Source organism: Pelobates fuscus, chromosome 1, assembly GCF_036172605.1.
Source record: "Pelobates fuscus isolate aPelFus1 chromosome 1, aPelFus1.pri, whole genome shotgun sequence".
Classification (NCBI taxonomy): domain Eukaryota; kingdom Metazoa; phylum Chordata; class Amphibia; order Anura; family Pelobatidae; genus Pelobates; species Pelobates fuscus.
In genome coordinates this window covers 211,560,922-211,579,734 of record NC_086317.1, presented here as the reverse complement: position 1 = coordinate 211,579,734, position 18,813 = coordinate 211,560,922, and positions in this window count along the sequence as shown.

Genomic DNA, 18,813 nt, shown 5'->3' with positions numbered 1-18,813 from the left:
AATGGGGATCGTGACGACCAATACTAGCTGGCGCTGCGAGGCAGATGAGGGTAGAGGCCTTCACATCTGGTGGACGTGCCCCCCGCTTGCGGCCTTCTGGCGGCCAGGGCCGGATTAAGAGCACACTGGGCCTGGTGCTGACAATTATGATGGGCCTAATTACGGAATTTTATCAACCAAAAACACTAAATCAGTCATACCTCCCAAGCGTCATGTATCTGATGGAGATGGTGCTGGAGGGAAACTCAAAGGATGCAGCTATACGAAAACACATACTCTATGCTAATCTCTCTCTCTAATTTATGCTTTCATCTTTCAAGTAAATCCATAACCCCTAACAGCAGTGTCCAGTGAAGCAGGAAGTCAATGGGCGGGGTAAAAGGGTGGGCCACTGGTGCGAATCACGTGACCAGACCTGCCAAAAAACATCTTCACCTGTGCCTCTTAACCTCCCTTTTGTGTTTCTTATCCCGTCTTTAAATATCTGTTTCTCCTATCTCTCCTCTTTGTATGACTCTTACATCCTCCCACATTTTGTGTGTCTTACTCCTCCCAGACCCTATGTGTGACTCCTTTTCTCCCAGCCCCTTTGTGTCTTTTACTCTTCCCAGCTCCTTTGTGTGTGTCTCTTTCCTTCTCAAGCCCCGCTGTGTGTTTTTCACATCCAGCCCCTCTCCCCGTCCCTTAATGGTCCCCTCCCTTCTCTGACCCTTACTGTTCCTATCCCCTCTCTCCTCCTTTCCCTGTCCCTTAGTGTTCCTCTCCCCTCCCCCCTCTGTTCCCTGTCGTTTAGTGTTCCTCTCCCCCTCCCTCCTTTTCCTGTGCCTCAGGGTATCTCTCCCCTCCTCTCCCTGTGCCTTGGTGCGCCACCCACCCCGATAGTGGTCCCCTCCCCTTCCTGGTGTGCCTCCTACCTTTCTTGTAGCGTGGCTGAGCGGAGCGAATCCCGGTACAGTGAGCTTTTCCTGTCAGTCCTGCCAGGAACAGGAAACAGAAGTTCCTGTACCACGGTACACTCCGCTTGGCCACGCTACAGTCAGGGGTGTATAAACACTGACAGTCACACACACTCAATCACAAACACAGACGTATCTGACAGCCAGACTCACTTATCTGACACACTCATTCATTGACAGACACTCACACGCACACTGACAGACACACAAATACTGACAGACTCATTGACAAACACACACACACTCACAGACACACACACGAACTCACAGACACACATACTCACATGCACACACACACACTGACAGACACACATACTCACACACAAACTCACAGACACACAAACTCACAGACACACACACACACACAGTAATAAATAATGTAAATTTAATTTAAATTTCCCACCCAGCCTCCCTACCTGGTGGTCCAGTGGGGCTGCTGGGAGGCGTCCTGCTGAACTGGATTGCGAGGGAGCTCTGATCTCTCTGACCTGCTCCCTCGCAGGCTGTTTTCTGATCCCCGCGGTATCAGCAAAAGGCGCGCGAGGGAGAAGGTCAGAGAGATCAGAGCTCCCTCGCAATCCAGTTCAGCAGGACGCCGCGCCGGGGATCCAGGAGGTGACTTGGCAGGAGGGAGCACTTCCCTCCTGCCGGTCACTGGAATTTTGCGCCCCCAGAGCTGGTGCGCCCTAAGGCGGCCGCCTGTGCCGCCTTATGGACGCGCCGGCCCTGGCTCTGCCCCTGATCTGCCTAGTTGACCGTATCAGCCAATCCTATGGGGAAGTATTGTAATTTGCTCAGACCACCACTTCTGATGATGTCAGCAGACATTCAGTTCAGATGCAGACCCAGCAGCATATTTTACTATACTTAGGGAGCCAAGAAGGGGCCAGGGTGGTGATTTTAACATAATAGGGTCAGAAATACATGATTGTGTTCCTGACCCTTTAGTGCTCCTTTAAGCAAGAGTATGTGAAGAGTTGTTAGGGTTGCCACCTTTCTTGAAAAAAAAAATACCAGCCTTAATCATTTGTATAATCACAAGGAGTGATTACAAAATTCTGTAAAATCACCAACAAACTACTCAAGTTTGATTCTGCTGTATAGATGGATTGCTCCCAGTGTCTCAGTCTCGCAAGTCACCCAATGTATCACAGTGTCAGTGTCCCCATGTCACCCAGTCTCCCAGTGTCCCCATGCCTCATGTCCCCATGTCACTAGGATACTGGGGACACAGTGAGACATGGGGACACTGAGAGTCGCAGGGACACTGAGAGACATGGGGACACAGAGACCCGGGGACACAGAGACCCGGGGACACAGAGACATGGGGACACAGAGACATGGGGACACTGGGAGACATGGGGACACTGAGACATTTAGGGAAACTGGGAGAAATGGGGACACTGAGACACTAGGGACACAGACACTGGGAGAAATGGGGACACTAGGACACTAGGGACACAGAGACATGGGAACACAGAGACTGGGAGACTAGGGGACACTGGGGGACTAGGGGACACTGGGAGACTAGGGGACACTGGCTGGGAGACAGACACTTGGGGATACTGGGACACTTGGGGACACTGGGAGACATAAGGACAGTTGTGGACATAGACATGGGGACCCTGGGACATATAGGGACACTGGGACACATGGGAACACTAGGCACACAGAGACATGGGGACACCGAGACACTAGCGACACTGGATGGGGGACATGGGGACACTGGGAGAAATGGGGACATAGTGTCTCCGTGTCCAAATGTCTCAGTGTCTCCCAATGTCCCTATGTCTCACAGCGTCCCCATGTGTCTCAGCATTCCCATGTGTCCCAGTGTCCCCTAGTGTCTCAGTGCCCCCATTTTTTCCAGTGTCCCCAAGTGTCTCAGTGTTTCCAGGTCTCCCAGTGTCTGTGTCCCCATGTGTCCCCATGGGTCTCAGTGTGTCCTAGTGCCTGTGTTCCCATGTGTCCCCTAGTGTCTCAGTGTCCCCATATGTCCCCTAGTGTCTCAGTGTCCACCTGTGTCCCCTAGTGTCTCAGTGTCCCCATGTGTCCCTGCTGCCTTTCCCCCCATCCCTCACTTACCTGAGCTGTAGAGCTGCTGTCTGGACTCTGTGCTGTGTTGCTGCTCCCCCACGGATCAGTGAGTAGTAGAGAGAGGCAGGGATATGCTGTAATTTCCTATCCCTGCCTCTCTCCACACACAGTGACCCCTACTGGCCGGTGCTGGTATTGCAGAGTAATCTCCATTTATTCTGAGAAAAATACCTGCATTTGTATTGCCGATATTACTGCAATACTGGCATGGCCAGGCAGCCTCAAATACTGGCTGTGCCAGTAAAATACCAGTCAGGTTGCAAACCTAAGAGTAGTGTGTGTAAAAAAAAAAATAATAATTTGTTTTAATTTTTTTTTTTTTTTTTAAATGGGCCTATTCCATGGGCCTGGGCCTGGAGCTGCAGCTCCAGCAGCCCCTATGTTAATCCGGCCCTGCTGGCGGCAGATCCACAACAAGCTCACCGAAATACTAGACTCCGTCATGCCTTTTGAACCGCTACCCATGTTCCTCAACCACACGCAGGCTCCACTGGCCACCTACAAGAAAACTATAACGAGACACCTACTCAATGCCGCCAAAAGCCTCATCCCTCTCAGGTGGAAATCGAAAGACATCCTGACCTTGCCACAATGGATGGCGAAGGTGGAGGAGATCTTCGCGATGGAGTCCATGACGGCTGAGATACGGGGGCCCGGAAAGGCGGCTGAGTAGGGACCTGTGGGGCTCTGGCCGGTGACAGGGTGGGACCCTTCCTCCTTCCCTCATTTTTTTTTTCTCCTTGTCCCCCCCCAACTCACTGACCACCTACTGACTGATGGACCTAGTAGACTCTCCCTTGGACAGATACCCACGCACAGCTACTTGCCTATGAACATCCACACAGACCACAACTGCAACACGCCCTTGATTACTGACTCACGTTTCCGAGTTTAGACACCCACTGATACAACAAACGACTGTTTCCACGACTCCAAACAAAACAGACCCACAAACATAAGCCCCACCAACAAGAGACTGGCATACCCCTTTTTTCCCAGCCTGAAAGAAACTCTCGGTGACTTAGAGGATGGGAGACAATAGACACGGAGGGGAGGCCCAAAGCGACTTGCGGATCGGAGAGAGGGGGCGTACATAAATGAAAGGACACTCGCCCACCACCGCCCCTCGTCCACTGAAAGAGACGCCAGGAGTGGGGGAACAGTCAAACCCTCACACGATAACACACACACATCAGCTAACTGTAGACAAGGTCCCCTGCCCTGCAATGGGCTGGCCCGGCATGAGAGGCCAAGAGGCAAAGTAGTCCCCAGCAGCTTGAGGGGCAGAGAGCTGGAACCCTCCTCCGACCCACAGAGGGGTGATAAGCCACTTGTCCCAGTCATTAGCGATAACACTTAATTATCTCCCCCTTTCAGGGACACAGTCACACAGAAAGCAAACCCCCGGGTAGGGGTCGTCTCTGAAGCGCACCCTGGGGGGGGGCCCGGACAAACAAGGAAACCCCCGCGGGAATAATGGGAGGCAGTGGGCGCTGTTACCATGACTGGACTATACATTGTTACTAGTAAACTGTTGTATCCCGAATTGTCGGCAACTTGTATACCATTATGTTCTTTGGAAAAGGTTAAAATAAAGAATGTCAAAAAAAAAAAAAAAAAAACAATGTCAGCCAAGGCATATTTTCCATATGCCAAAAGCTCTCAAATTAGAAAAATCTGAAAGGATTGAAACCCATTATGTCATGCTTTTTAATATACAATTTTTCATCTATCTATAGACACGGTTTAGCATGATTTGATTTCTTGCCTGTGGTCTGACGGGTGCTGCTCCCCATTTCCCTCTCATGAGCTAAACCCTACATTGATGGGCTAATTCAAGGGCTTAGCTCAGTCAGAGACCTTAACGTTTTCATTGAGTTGAAGTGGAAGCAGGGAGTGGTGCCCGTTGGCCACCAGGTTAGAAGTCAAGCCATTCTAAAATATCTTGACTATTTAAAATGGTGAAGTAAAGTGTGCACCAAGGCTCTGCTTCACTATAACCACTACAGATTTGTAGGAGGGAGGCCCATACTCTACTCTCATATTAAATCTGCATATTGCAAGGTGAGTATCCTGTATAAACAAGAGGTCCACATTGGCTGAAGAGAAAACTATCCAATAGACAAATAAAGCTTCAGAAAGCATACTGGAAGCTTCCTAGCAACAACAATGGACAAATTATTTGTATAGGGATTAGGTCCCAAGGCAGTATCAACTGTTATATCACCAAGCAAATGTGGGAGTGCATGCTAATCATCAGGGCCAGTGCAACCATAAGGCAACACAGGCAGCCGCCATAGGGCACACCAGCCCAGTAGGCACAATGTTCGAGTGGCCGGCAGAAAGTGGGCACACAGTGCTCCCCTCATCCCAGTCACTTCATGTAGCGTGGTTGCCGCAAGGCAAACAAAGCATTTACCTGGGTCAGCACTTTCACTTCCACTTTCACTTTCACAAAAAATGCCGCCCTAAGTGCCCAGGCAAGTGCTTTGTTTGCCTCAAGTCCTGGGGGGGTGCAAGAGATGGCCGGCTGGCTCATAGTGTAGGCAGACGGCGAGGGAGCGCAGTCCTCTGAGCTCTTCCTGCTCCCTCGTGGGCCATTCTATGATGCCGGGAGCCAGAATATGAAGTCACTCTGGCCCCAGCGGTGCGCAAGGGAGCAGAGCACGAAGAGCTCAGTTGCCTTGCCACCTACATTAAGCGCCTGCCAGCCCGCCCAGCCAAGCCCGCCCACCCAGCCATCCGGGCCTGCAGGAGTCTGTCCGCCCAGCCACCCTAGCCAGCAGCCCCAGCCCCAGCAAGGAGCCCAGCCAGCTGTGTATGAGAAAGTGTGTGTGTGTGGCTGTCAGTGAATGTGTGTATCTGTCAGTTTGTGTGTGTCTGTCAGTGAGTATATCTGTACCTTTCAGTAAGTATGTCTGTGTCTGTTAGTGAGTATGTCTGTGTCTATCAGTGAGTATGTCTATGTATTTCAGTGAGTATTTCTGTGTCTGTCAGTTAATGTGTCTGTGTTTGACAGTGAGTATGTCTGTGTCTGTCACTGGAAACATTGGAATATTCTATCGGAGTGTCATCCAGGTATTGAAGAATGTAGAAGTAAACCAATGTCTGTCTACAATCGGGCCCCATCATTAAGTGATAAGCTGGTGAAAGCTGAGTTACCTATATTACAAATACAAGGATCACAAAAGAGTTGCAATTTCCCTTGTTACAATTGCATTTGTTGCAATTCTATGATCAAAGGATCAGTTTTTTATCATCCATATAGTGGAAAAAGATATACCATTGCACAATTTGTGACATGTACAACCACATTTGTTATATACATTCTTAAATGCCCATGCAGGTTATTATATGTTTGTCAAACCACTCATAAAATGAAGGATAGATTCTCAAAGCATAAGTCAATGATAAGAACAGGTCTTTTAGAATTACCTATACCATTGCACTTTATTGAAGCCCATCATAGTGTTTCCCAATTGAGGTTCCAGATAATTGAACATATTCAAGAGAGTCCAGGACGTGGGGACAGACAGAAGAAATTATTGTTGAGAGAAGCATTTTGGATTAAAGAACTAGATACTCTTAACCCTAAGGGCTTATATCAGGAATATGACCTCATCACACTTATTTGAAATTTGTTTTTAATATTTCAATTCTAATATATTTATTTTATTTCTTACAGATTTTTCTCAATTGGGGGTTCTGGTGTTGGTTATAGCCTGCCCCACGTCAAGCTCTCGCCTCCACCTTAAGCCACCACAATCCCGCACCGGACGTGAAGCACCAACGTGACAGATCCGACCACCCGACAAAACAAGCTTCCACCACCTCAAGCCGCGAAGGTCAGAGACTTGCCTTTGTTGTTCCAGGTATCAGGGACTCCCAGGGTCTGCACCTGGCACCCAGAAGGGATCGGATGAGCACAAGCAGTAAACAGCAGTCTGCCAAGCATGTCCCTCTATAGCCGATCCTCCACACCATGCCTTTGATCACATGAACTGCTCTCTGCACATTAACTAATCGTAAAGTAGCAAGCGTTTAAACATGTCATTATTTCACCTCCTAAAGAGTTTATTGTCGTAGTTCCTTACATGCTTTTACCTTAAAGGACCACTCTAGGCACCCAGACCACTTCAGCTTAATGAAGTGGTCTGGGTGCCAGGTCCAGCTAGGGTTAACTAATTGTTTTATAAACATAGCAGTTTCAGAGAAACTGCTATGTTTATCAATTAGTTAAGCCTTCCCCTATTTCCTCTAGTGGCTGTCTCACTGACAGCCGCTAGAGGCGCTTGCGTGATTCTCACTGTGAAAATCACAGTGAGAGCACGCAAGCGTCCATAGGAAAGCATTATTAATGCTTTCCTATGTGACCGGCTGAATGCGCGCGCAGCTCTTGCCGCGCGTGCGCATTCAGACGACGGGGAGGAACGGAGGCGGAAAGGAGGAGGAGAGCTCCCCGCCCAGCGCTGGAAAAAGGTAAGTTTTAACCCCTTTTCCCCTTTCCAGAGCCGGACGGGAGGGGGTCCCTGAGGGTGGGGGCACCCTCAGGGCACTCTAGTGCCAGGAAAACGAGTATGCTTTCCTGGCACTAGAGTGGTCCTTTAACCGTTCATGTATTATGTTATTTAATAGTCTAATCTCATGGGGCGACTCACACTTGATTTATAACTAGTGGTGGAGCTGCTGATATAAATATACAGTTGATAACATGCAAGCTGCACCCTAAACATGACAGCCACCTTTCACAACAATGTACTGCTATATACTCATACCCTCAGTGCAACTAGCCATGATATACTCACATTCAGCCTAGCATGCTCAAATATAACACACTTCTGTCTAAAAAAAAATATGGATTTTTAAAACATATTCTCAATATTAAGATAAGTAAGCAAATAAGTAGTTTCTTCTGTCCTAATTAAAACTAAAATACTTTTTGAGGCAAATCAGAATTAAATTCTTTATTTTTAGACATACTGATTAGATTGGCAATTACACAATAAGTCTTTATAAATCACATAAATGAAATAATTACTGATAATGTATATTCAAATTAGCATGTGTTTCTCTCTATTAGATTGTCTATGCACTTTAAATCTTTTTGCACTTTATTTTAGGATTGGCATATTTATGCACTATAGATTCACTTTTGCACTCTAGTTATATTTTCACATATGTATCACGTACATTTCGATTCAATTGATATGCACTTTTAATAAATGTGTGATTTTTGTGTAATTTATGAAGTGGTTTCAATAGACTGTATGCACTTTATACATGATAATTGTAGATTATGCTAGCTTTAGTGTACCTATAATCTTAATTTTATTAATGACAGGAGGCGAGTATTTGCTTAAGTCTCTCTTTACTAGAACTCCACAGCAGCACAGAAAAACAACCAATCAGAAAAAAGTTAGGTACTATAAAACTCCCCTCCTCATGCATCATTTCCTCTTTCAAGCTGCGACAAAAACAGAACAAAAAGCAGAAAACATAATGGGGAGAAACGAAGTCCTAGATACGATGAATACAGCGATGTCCACCATCCGAGAAGAACTGCCAAACCAGATAGTGTTGATGGACTGTAAACTGAAACGAGAGAAAAATCAGAACCAAACAGGTTTATTAACCAAAGAAAAGGTACTCTGAATAAGCATGTGTGCACCCAATGTAACAACCAAAATTACCTTAAAACGTAGATATCCCAACCCTACTTATGAAAATAAACATAGATATAAGAACAGGCGACAGGTAGCAGAGACAACAAACAGAGTTGCATACGTACCTGATTAATCCAATTTTTTAACATAAAACAAGGGTGGGAAAAGAATGGGTGGGAAATACTCGCCTCCTGTCATTAATACAATTAAGATTATAGGTACACTAAAGCTAGCATAATCTACAATTTTATAACATGACAGGAGGCTTCGTATTTGCTGTTTTAACGCTCAGTCAACAAATCCAATGCTGTTTGTTTCGCTGGTACCTATTCTCGGAGCTACCCGAGCAATCCTAAATGGACTTTCCAACTGCGATAGATGACAATACACCGATCGATGGAGACGCCAGCTGATGAAGTATCCCAAAATTGAAAAAACATAGTCCGTTGACAGATCCATTGTACGTGGGGACGCAACCTGTTGCCTACCAGCTGGTCCAGGAGCTGACAAGCCACCCTATTAGCTATTTACCTGCAGTTTAAAAACGTCAAAAGTCGTATGCGGACTTAGGGCCGCGAAAAGACACTGCCACCATGTCTCAACTCTTGATGTGCAAGGTTGCTCCACCGATCGTGCCAGGGTCACCCGGCAACGCGGCCTTGCAGGTAGATCTTCAATCTCAAGGAATGCGCCTAAGTCCACCACCAAATCGCAATAGAACCAATTAGAATCTTTTGTTCCCTCCTGGCCTACCCGGTGAGATGTCTCATCCGAGAATACATTTCTAATGCACGCCAGAGTGTGGTCAAACTGGCCGTATCCTAAGTGATTCCAATATTCCAAGTGGACTGTGTAATCCTCGGACGCGGTAGGGGAAAGACTCCAAAAGGACGTCCATTCAGGGTTCCGAATTGAGCACGTGAGGAGGAACGGTGGTAGACTATTCTGGGAATAGCGAATCCCAGAAATAGTCAAAGGGATGGGAAATGAGTGCCGATTTCCATCCAGATATGTCCTCGTCTAATCGAGAAAGATGTCTGTGTAGGATTCGGGCTACACCAGGTATCCCCATAAGGTCTTGTAGGTCTCCTTGACTGTAGTTGAAAAGTAGGTTGGCGCAAATCCAAAAAAAACAAAACGGCTCCCGTGAGGGATAAATAGAGTATAGACGGAGGACCCACCATCTCCAAACCCTGTTCACCAGGTATGCGTACCGAGGAGATGGGGCAGTCCTGCCAAGTTATCCCAAGATCGTAATGACCGGGGAACTCAAAACAACCGGGGATTCCTGACTTACCATGTGATCCATATGTACGGTTTTACCTTCAGACCGGGTAATAGGCCTCCCTTAATCTTGTTACCCGAGTAAGGCAGTGCCCGTTTGCTCCATGAAGGTCTCCGTATCTCCCGACATCTTGACACGGGAGAAACTGTCTGCGCAGTTTGCTCGTAATGGCCTGGATATCCAAAACAGAAAGCAATCTCTGTATTATATGGTGCAGAATATGCCAAAAACCTGCAGGCCCATCTGTTAGCCGTCTCATCACCCAGGAGTGTGTCTAGATAAGTGGGGGTCTCCCCCCGGTATACCTCTGTGAGAATGTGTCATGTGTGTCCCAGCGGTCCGGATCCAGTAGATCCATTACAGGAGATAGAATAGAGGGATCCAGCCTAAATATGTATATCTTGCATGACCAGGCAGTCCTCTATAACGAAATCAGTAGCACGGACGTCAGATCCAATTGAATGCAGGAGGGACGCCCCTCCATGTAGTCACCGATGTCTCGCACAAGTACAAGCCTGTGCGATGAACAAAAAGGCCAGCACTGGGGATTGTCAAGTGTATGAGAGAGCCGCGCTCTCTACTAATGTGATCGAATATCGTGATAGCGTCCGGCAGATAGCCCGAGCGGGCCGTACCTGTAAATATCCAAACATTAGAGTCTATATCCGTGACCGGTTCTCCCTATGAGAATGTGCCCTCCAAACATGCCTCTGTATCCAGTTCAGTGTCTGGCTGAGGATGAGGGAGGGCTGTGCCCTCTAATAACAAATCATCGTCCGGTTCCGTATCTGAGAGGGGTTCGCTCTCCGTACCTGAAGATAAAATATTCTCGGATTGAGGTGATGGAGGGCCGCACCCTCCTGTGATCCAAACTAGAGTCCCCAGAGACTCAGGGTGACCAACTGCATGGTACACCAAAGCTAATGTCAGCAAAGGCTGAGGACAAACTTCAGAAAAACAATGATGGAAAACTACCAACTGACCGTCCGGATCCTGTGCGCACGCGCGGGGTCCAGGATGACCGTTGGTAGTCTGAGGAAAGCTGGAGACGTTCTCCGCAATCCCCGAGTGCCCGGGAGGTCGGAGGAGGTCAAGTCAGGCCTCTCGACGACCCGAGCGAAAAGAAAAAGAAAATCACGAAAACAAAAAAGAAAACAACAACAACAACGTAGATAAGAGTAAAAGTGCAAATTCTATCTCAGCTAGAAAGTAAATAGCAGGCCGGAAGGCAGGACAAGTAAGCCTCACTGGACAGGGTCAAGAGCTAACCACACGCAGGAATAACTACCGATACCTATATGGATACCGGGAGACAGATTCGGGGTTAGTTGTAAAGACAAGGAAAACACCGCGTTCTCCTGTAGTTGTCTGAGTATCGGTCCTTGCCTGTGCGAAAAACTCCCCTTGGCGATGTGTCGCCGCCGGTCTTACGCAAACCGCGGATGTGTGTCCGGGGTCTTCATAAGGCACCGTGCCTTTCAGGCATGAGGTTTAGGGTTACCACCCTTCCCACCATATTCAGATGGCCGTATACTGGTGTCCTCTCGGACATTATGGCAACGGTGTTTGCCTGGACACCTGCCTACTTCCCTGTCACTGGTGGGTATTGGCTTTTCCTCAGTGATAGCCCCCAGGCCTGCGCCAAAAAGGGGTTTGGCACCAACAGAGCAGGCCCGTCAGAAGGGCACAGGCCCAGCAGGCCAAACGAATGGACACGGAATAGTTGGCTAATCAATGGGGCACAGGTATAACAGGCCTCTTTAATGAGTACAGACCTAGCAGGCCATATTAACAGGCACGGACATAGCAGGCCATTCTAATGGGCACAGACATAGCAGGCCGTTCTAATGGGCACAGACATAGCAGGCCGTTCTAATGGGCACAGACAAAGCAGGCCAATCAATGGGGCACAGACAAAGCAGGCCAATCAATGGGGCACAGACAAAGCAGGCCAATCAGTGGGGCACAGACATAGCAGGCCAATCTTGGGTTGTGTATTATTATTATATTATTATAATGTTATTTATATATAGCGCCATCCAATTCTGCAGCGCGTACAATGGGTATTGAATGAGTAATGAGGACCTCTGAGTTTGGGTAGAGGTCCCTAAATAAATCGTAGAACCTCAGAGCATCCTGCAACATAGGACCTATATACACCAACCCTTTTATACAGCGTAATGCCGTGGGAATAATCTGAACCGGGACCGGCAGTCCCTAAATGCCCAGCAGGCAAATAGTGGTATTCCAGCTGTAGTGGGTATGAGAGGAAGTTGTTCCAGTAGCTATCATGTCCATGAATGTAAGCTACACTGAGCAATACTCACCTTAAACTGTGAATTGGTATGCCCATTGTCACACAGATCCGAGGGAAATTTTTTATCATTATTATAGTTTACCATCATCATACCACCGGAAGGGTATAGTAACCATGGACACTTCCAGGGGTAGGGCTAACGATAGCCAATCCAATGAATTCCCCCGGGAATCTGATAAAATTGTATAATATCAGCGTAGACTGGTCACCCTTACCAGTTTGAGTCAGAGCCAGGTCTGTAAGTGATACCAGAGTAGTCTCATCAGACACCTCCTAGCTGGATAGAAAAAATATAAATACTGGGAAACGCAGGAAATCCTAGAGTTAACTGGCACTGTATACACCCTGTACAGAGCCTGTACACTGGGTCCATATATACCTGTAACTCACCGTTAACCGTGATATACACTGTCAGTTAAACGCACAGCAAAACTGTGATATACACTGACAGCAAACACACAGCAATCTGCGGTATACACTGTCAGCAAGGGGAACAGCATACTGTGATATACACTGTCAGCAAGGGTTACAGCATACTGTGATATAGACTGTCAGCAAGGGTTACAGCATACTGTGATATAGACTGTCAGCAAGGGTTACAGTATACTGTGATATACACCGTCACGCTGCCAGCCCACTCACAGTAATCTTAGATACATGTGCCAATAAAATACACTGCAATCTAAATAAACACGCCAAGAAAACTTAGAAAACTCAAAACTCTATGAGATATCCTGAAATAAAACTTAGACACATCTGAAGAAAATTGTGTCAAACCTGTAGAACTCCGCGGGGAATCCCAGCAGGGCAACATGAGCCTAGATCCGACCACCATGGACGGAGGGGGGGCCGCGAGAAGGTGCACCCTCCTCCACCCGGTCGGCCGCCCGTGGCACTTAGAAGAAGAAGATCGCGGCGTGAGGCCATGTGGTGATTGCGGCGGGCGGCCACGCGGGAACGGAGCGGCCGCCGGGTACTCGCATCCGACCGCGAGTACCTCGGTTGCCGGAGGAGTCACAAAGGGGTTGGGGAAATCAGGAGGCAGCCAGGGTCTCCTGAACCCCGATCAAACGCATGTAGCCCGCGAAGCAATGGCGGGACCAGGAGAGTGGGCAGCGAGGGGAGGAGGGGGGGGGGGAGTATGGCAGAAGAAGAAATCCCCAAGAACTCCCCTGAAACCACCACCTAAAAGGGGAAGGTATCCCCAATAACAGTAAGAATAAAATAAACACAGGACCATAACATACATAGCAGAAAGAAGTAAATATTTCTAGAAGAGAAATACATATGATACTAAAAATAAGTACAGTATAACCAACTAAATAAATAAATATGCTATGATACCCAAATACATCCAAAATAAATCATAAGAAATCCCAAAGCCACCAACTAATAGCAGGAGGCAGTGGTACTCTGACCTGTACTGTCTGCAGAGCAGCAAAGAAAGAGGAAATGATGCATGAGGAGGGGAGTTTTATAGTACCTAACTTTTTTCTGATTGGTTGTTTTTCTGTGCTGCTGTGGAGTTCTAGTAAAGAGAGACTTAAGCAAATATGAAGCCTCCTGTCATGTTATGAAATTCATGATGAAATTTTATTGTTGGCACTTTAGTGGTTTAAATTTTATGGTATTCTTTATGAATTTTTTTTTCAGAAGTTACATTGCTGCATTTTAATTTATCTTTGTTTATTGTCTAAATTTTAGTTGTGCACCATACCAACTTCAATCCCGACATCGGTTATTACTCACAAATTGACTGCTTTCTCAAACAGAGAGTGCTCTACATCCTCCCACAGGTATGACTACCCTACAAATAGTCACCCTAAACACCCGGGTACTGAACTCCCCGGAAAAATATTCATTAACGTTACAGGAACTCCACAAGCTTAAAGCTGATGTGGCTTTCCTACAAGAAACGCACTTCAAAAAAGGTATTGCGCCCACATTAAGAACAGTAAATAACCATAGGTTTCTTCAGCAACTACGATCGAGCTAAAGCTTGTGGGGTAGACATACTAACTTCACACCACATACCCCCTTCACATACAAAGAACACAAGTCAGATGATGGTGGCAGGCTCTTACTGGTCAAAGGCCAAATTGGACAACACATGATTACATTTGCCAACCTATGCCTCCCAAACAGACGACAAGGTAAAACCCTCAAGAAATGCCTTCAAACTATCGAATCATTCATGGAAGGCATTCTGATACTAGGAGGGGACCTTAACATATCACTAGATACTGCCCTTGACATCACGTCACACTCCACACAATACCAGACAACCTCACACAGACTAGTCACCCAACTGTTGGACCAATCTAGGTAATTTGACTGTTGGAGAACTTTACACCCTTGATCGAAAGACAATTCTTTCTTTTCAACTACCTCTCAAACGTACTCTAGATTAGACATTGAGTTTTTCCTCCCTCATAACCTTTTGCACTCAGCAGTGTCCTGGTCAGACAATTACCTGGTCAGACCATGCACCCCTGTCTCTTGCTGTTCAAATTCCTTCACTCCCAATTAGATTGTTTTAATCGAAACTCAATGACCTTCTACTAAACAACACAGATGTCATGTTGCATGTCAACATTACCCTCCAAAACTATTTCAGGGAAAATACCTCACCTACCACATCCCAACCATCACATGGGCAGCCCACAAATGTGTCGTGAGAGGGTAACTCATTGCTTTGGCATCCACACTTAAAAAGCGGAGAGAACAACGAGTAGGCTCACTCACGCAGGAAATCAGGCATCTGGAAGACATGCAAGACGGGTTTTTGCACACATACAAACAGCTTATTGATAAGAGAACAGAACTGCAACAACAGCTCAGTACCCAAACCAAAAATATACTACTCACAGGAAGTAAAATGTGGCAGATTACTAGCCTCCACGTTGAAACACTTCAGACAAAACACATTCATATAAAAAATTCAAAGCCGAACGAGGGACCCAACACATACCCTTCCAGAAATCATGGAAGCATTACAGACTTTCTACACCAAATTATACAACCTCAGGGACACCCCCCAGCTCAGGCAGACATTGAACTCTTCCTATCTACTAGACTCAAACAAACCATCCCTCTAAATGTCCTACACTCCTTCGATGCCCTCATCACTCCTGATGAACTCCAACAGGCAATCAATAAAACACCTCTAGGCAAAAGCCCAGGCCCAGATGACCTAACTGCCAAATATTACAAAACCTTCCTCCTGACCCTCTCTGAACCCCTAATCAACTCTTTCAATGTCCTGATGAGATCGGCCACACTTTCACAAGCTTCCCTGGAAGCCCACATCACTTTGTTATCCAAACCAGGTAAAGACCTTAACAACTGAGGTAGCTGCTGCTCGATCTTGTTAATTAATGTAGACCTAAAAATCTACGACTAGACAGCCACACCACAGACCAAACAATGGACATATATAGAAAGCACAATGTCTTTTCCATACCATCCCATGGCTACAATTGGGACCTGCTCTCTTACCTGCACACCATTCACTACAACCAACCATATCCCTTACACTACGGGTTTGGACGTGAATCAGATAAGCAATGAAAATCTCACCATACCCATCACCTTTATTTCCACTATCACACAACCCTCAATTCCCACCAGGGTCGGGAAAGAGCTTTCTCTTATCCTTCCATCCACTACGAGAAACCAACTACCATATGATATGTTCTGAGAATGATAGACCCATCTCCCTATCCAAAATTACCCAAACAGACCACCGCATGAATATACAACAATTTCACTACACTCAACTCTCCCTCTTCCTAAGCACTAACCAACACCTCTTATTAGGCAAACGTCCACTAACCCCTATGAATCATACTGTACCTCCCAATCACTCCAAACTAAACACCTGTCCACTTTCTACAAACTCCTACTTGAAGCCTACAATGATCAGCTGCCCACATACATGACTACATAGCAACAGGAATTAAATATAACGGTATCACCACACGACTCAAAATTTTCACAAACATGCACACTTCCTCCATCAGCGCAAATGTCAGAGAAAGCACATACAAACACATTTCCAGATGACATTACTCTCCAGCCAAGCTAAATGCTTTCTTTCCATCCACACCAGAAATATGTTGGGGGTGCAATAAACAGGGGAGTACCACTACCCATATTTGGTGGTCATGTCCAGCAATACAAGCATACTGGAATAGGATATTAACTATGATACGCTCAATTACAGGTCTCCAGATCTCTTACACCCCTACTAAGCTACTATTCCTACTACATCCTAACCCCACCCCAAAACCTCAACAGATTCTATTTAATCACCTGATAACAGCAGTCAATGCCCTTATCCCAATTAATTGGAAAAAACAAGCAGCCCCTTCCATCAGGGACTGGATCCAGAAAGAAGACCTGATCAGCTTCATGGAGGAGCTGGAAGTCTCATGCTCCAACAAATACACCATTTATACAGCTACATGGAAACCCAGGGCACAATTCCTAAAGCATTAAAAAATAAATAACAATAACCACCTCTCTACCTCCTCTGCCCCCGCCACTCTTCCCTCTCCCCCACACCCTGCACCTCATCAAGCTGGTACATTAGAGATGTGATTCTCCAAGCCCTCCGATATATGGCTACAACTCAACTAGTTCTGACTTGGTGTTAGATGTTATTATAATATTATTACTATTATCTATTCTTAAACATGTATGGTACCCCTCTCTTAGTTCCCTCCTGTACAATCCCGGACGGGATACAATTGTTATTAAAAAACAAAAACCCTACCCATACTATGCATGATCAATGTTGACCTCACAATGCAGAGAAAACTTTTTCATCTACAATATAGAAGTAAAGCAATCATATCCACTAAGACATGCGAACACTTGTACCTAACTGCAATGTTCAGCTACAACTCTGTTTATATGTAATATCTTTTGTAAATTATGCCTATGTAATGTGCCATGACAAAAATTATATGTTGTACTTCTCAGTATCTGTTTGTACTACTGATCAAAATATTGATGAACAAAACAAAATAAAAATATTTTTAAAAAACTAATTACAACATGAGCAACCTGGAATTAGATCAAGCTGTCTGAAAGTGGGTAAAAACACAAGAACAAAAACAATAGATTAAAAAGGACATCTACAAGGGATTAGGTTCAGGATGCAGAACTTGAAAAATATTTGCTAATGAGAACTCAAAAGCTTGACAGATTTAATCTGTAAGTCAGGCAGTCAACTATCTGAAATATTATAAGTAGGTACAGAAGCAGAATGTGTAGGAATTGAGAACAGGAGTATAAAATGAGTCTAATGGAAGGCATCTGATATGTTGTGCTTTAGTTAAAGCAGCTAACAACCTGTGTCAGTATGGTAGCTATACAGAGACATTCATCCACTCACCCAGTAAATCCGACAGACCCTATGGACATAGGTAGTTGACCCGGTAGATCAATGCAGCCATGGTATTGTCTAAAATTGCAATATGCAAATGCTAGATTCCAAATGAAACAATGTCATACTGAGTTCCATATGGCAGCATTCATCAACCTTCTAGTTAACACACTATTGTCAAAATCATTGAAGAAGGCACTGTGCTCATTTGCTCTGATACTTAATGCTTCTATTGCACTATATAAATCCTGCCTCAATTATTACACCTCTGTAAAAGCAAAAGATGCACAAGATGACTACCAGATGTTATCCCTCTAATCATTGTACAAAGCAAATAGATGTAAATACATCTAAAATATCACATTAATCTCCCTATGGATTCTGGTTTAAGCTTAAGGAATCTTCTGAATGACCATTCTTCTGCCCACATCACTGCTGAATCCACATGAGACAAACACATTTAATATGAACTCTAAAGCAAATTAATATAGACTACCACCTGCTCAGAAATGTTTTGTCATCTTTTAAAACTTTTACATTCTGTGTTTGATGACAGCTGTGATCTGAAGTAAATGTGGAGCTCAATGGCTTAAATTAATTTCCAAATAAAACACACAACTCCCTCCTTAAATCTTGTCAGCAAAAGTAGTCAAACAAAAAGTATTAAGATTGAAATATTACATTGGCTTCCTCTTCACTTGGAAGCCCAAGCAACTAAGTAAACATATAGAATTTACAGTCCTACCATTCGCAGGTTGGTAAACGCTTCCAAATCTGACACATGATTTACAGTAGGTGCCTTGACAGCAGATTCTGATGAATGTAGTAGACTGTGGTTGAGACTTCGTGATATTCCAACCAGTATATAAAAACTATTGGGACCTGTGTGGGCATTCCTCAAAAGTCCATGTATTAATGTTGTGATGATAAACAAGGTAGTCCTGGAACGGAACACTGAGTTGGTTCAGGGTGATTGGAAAGACTCTATTTCTTCTAGACATTAATGGATTAATAGTCTTTTTATTTCTTAGTTCAGGAAACATTGTTAATGATTAATTATCCACAGTTCTGTCAACCTTCCAAAGAGGCAAAAGTTTGAAATA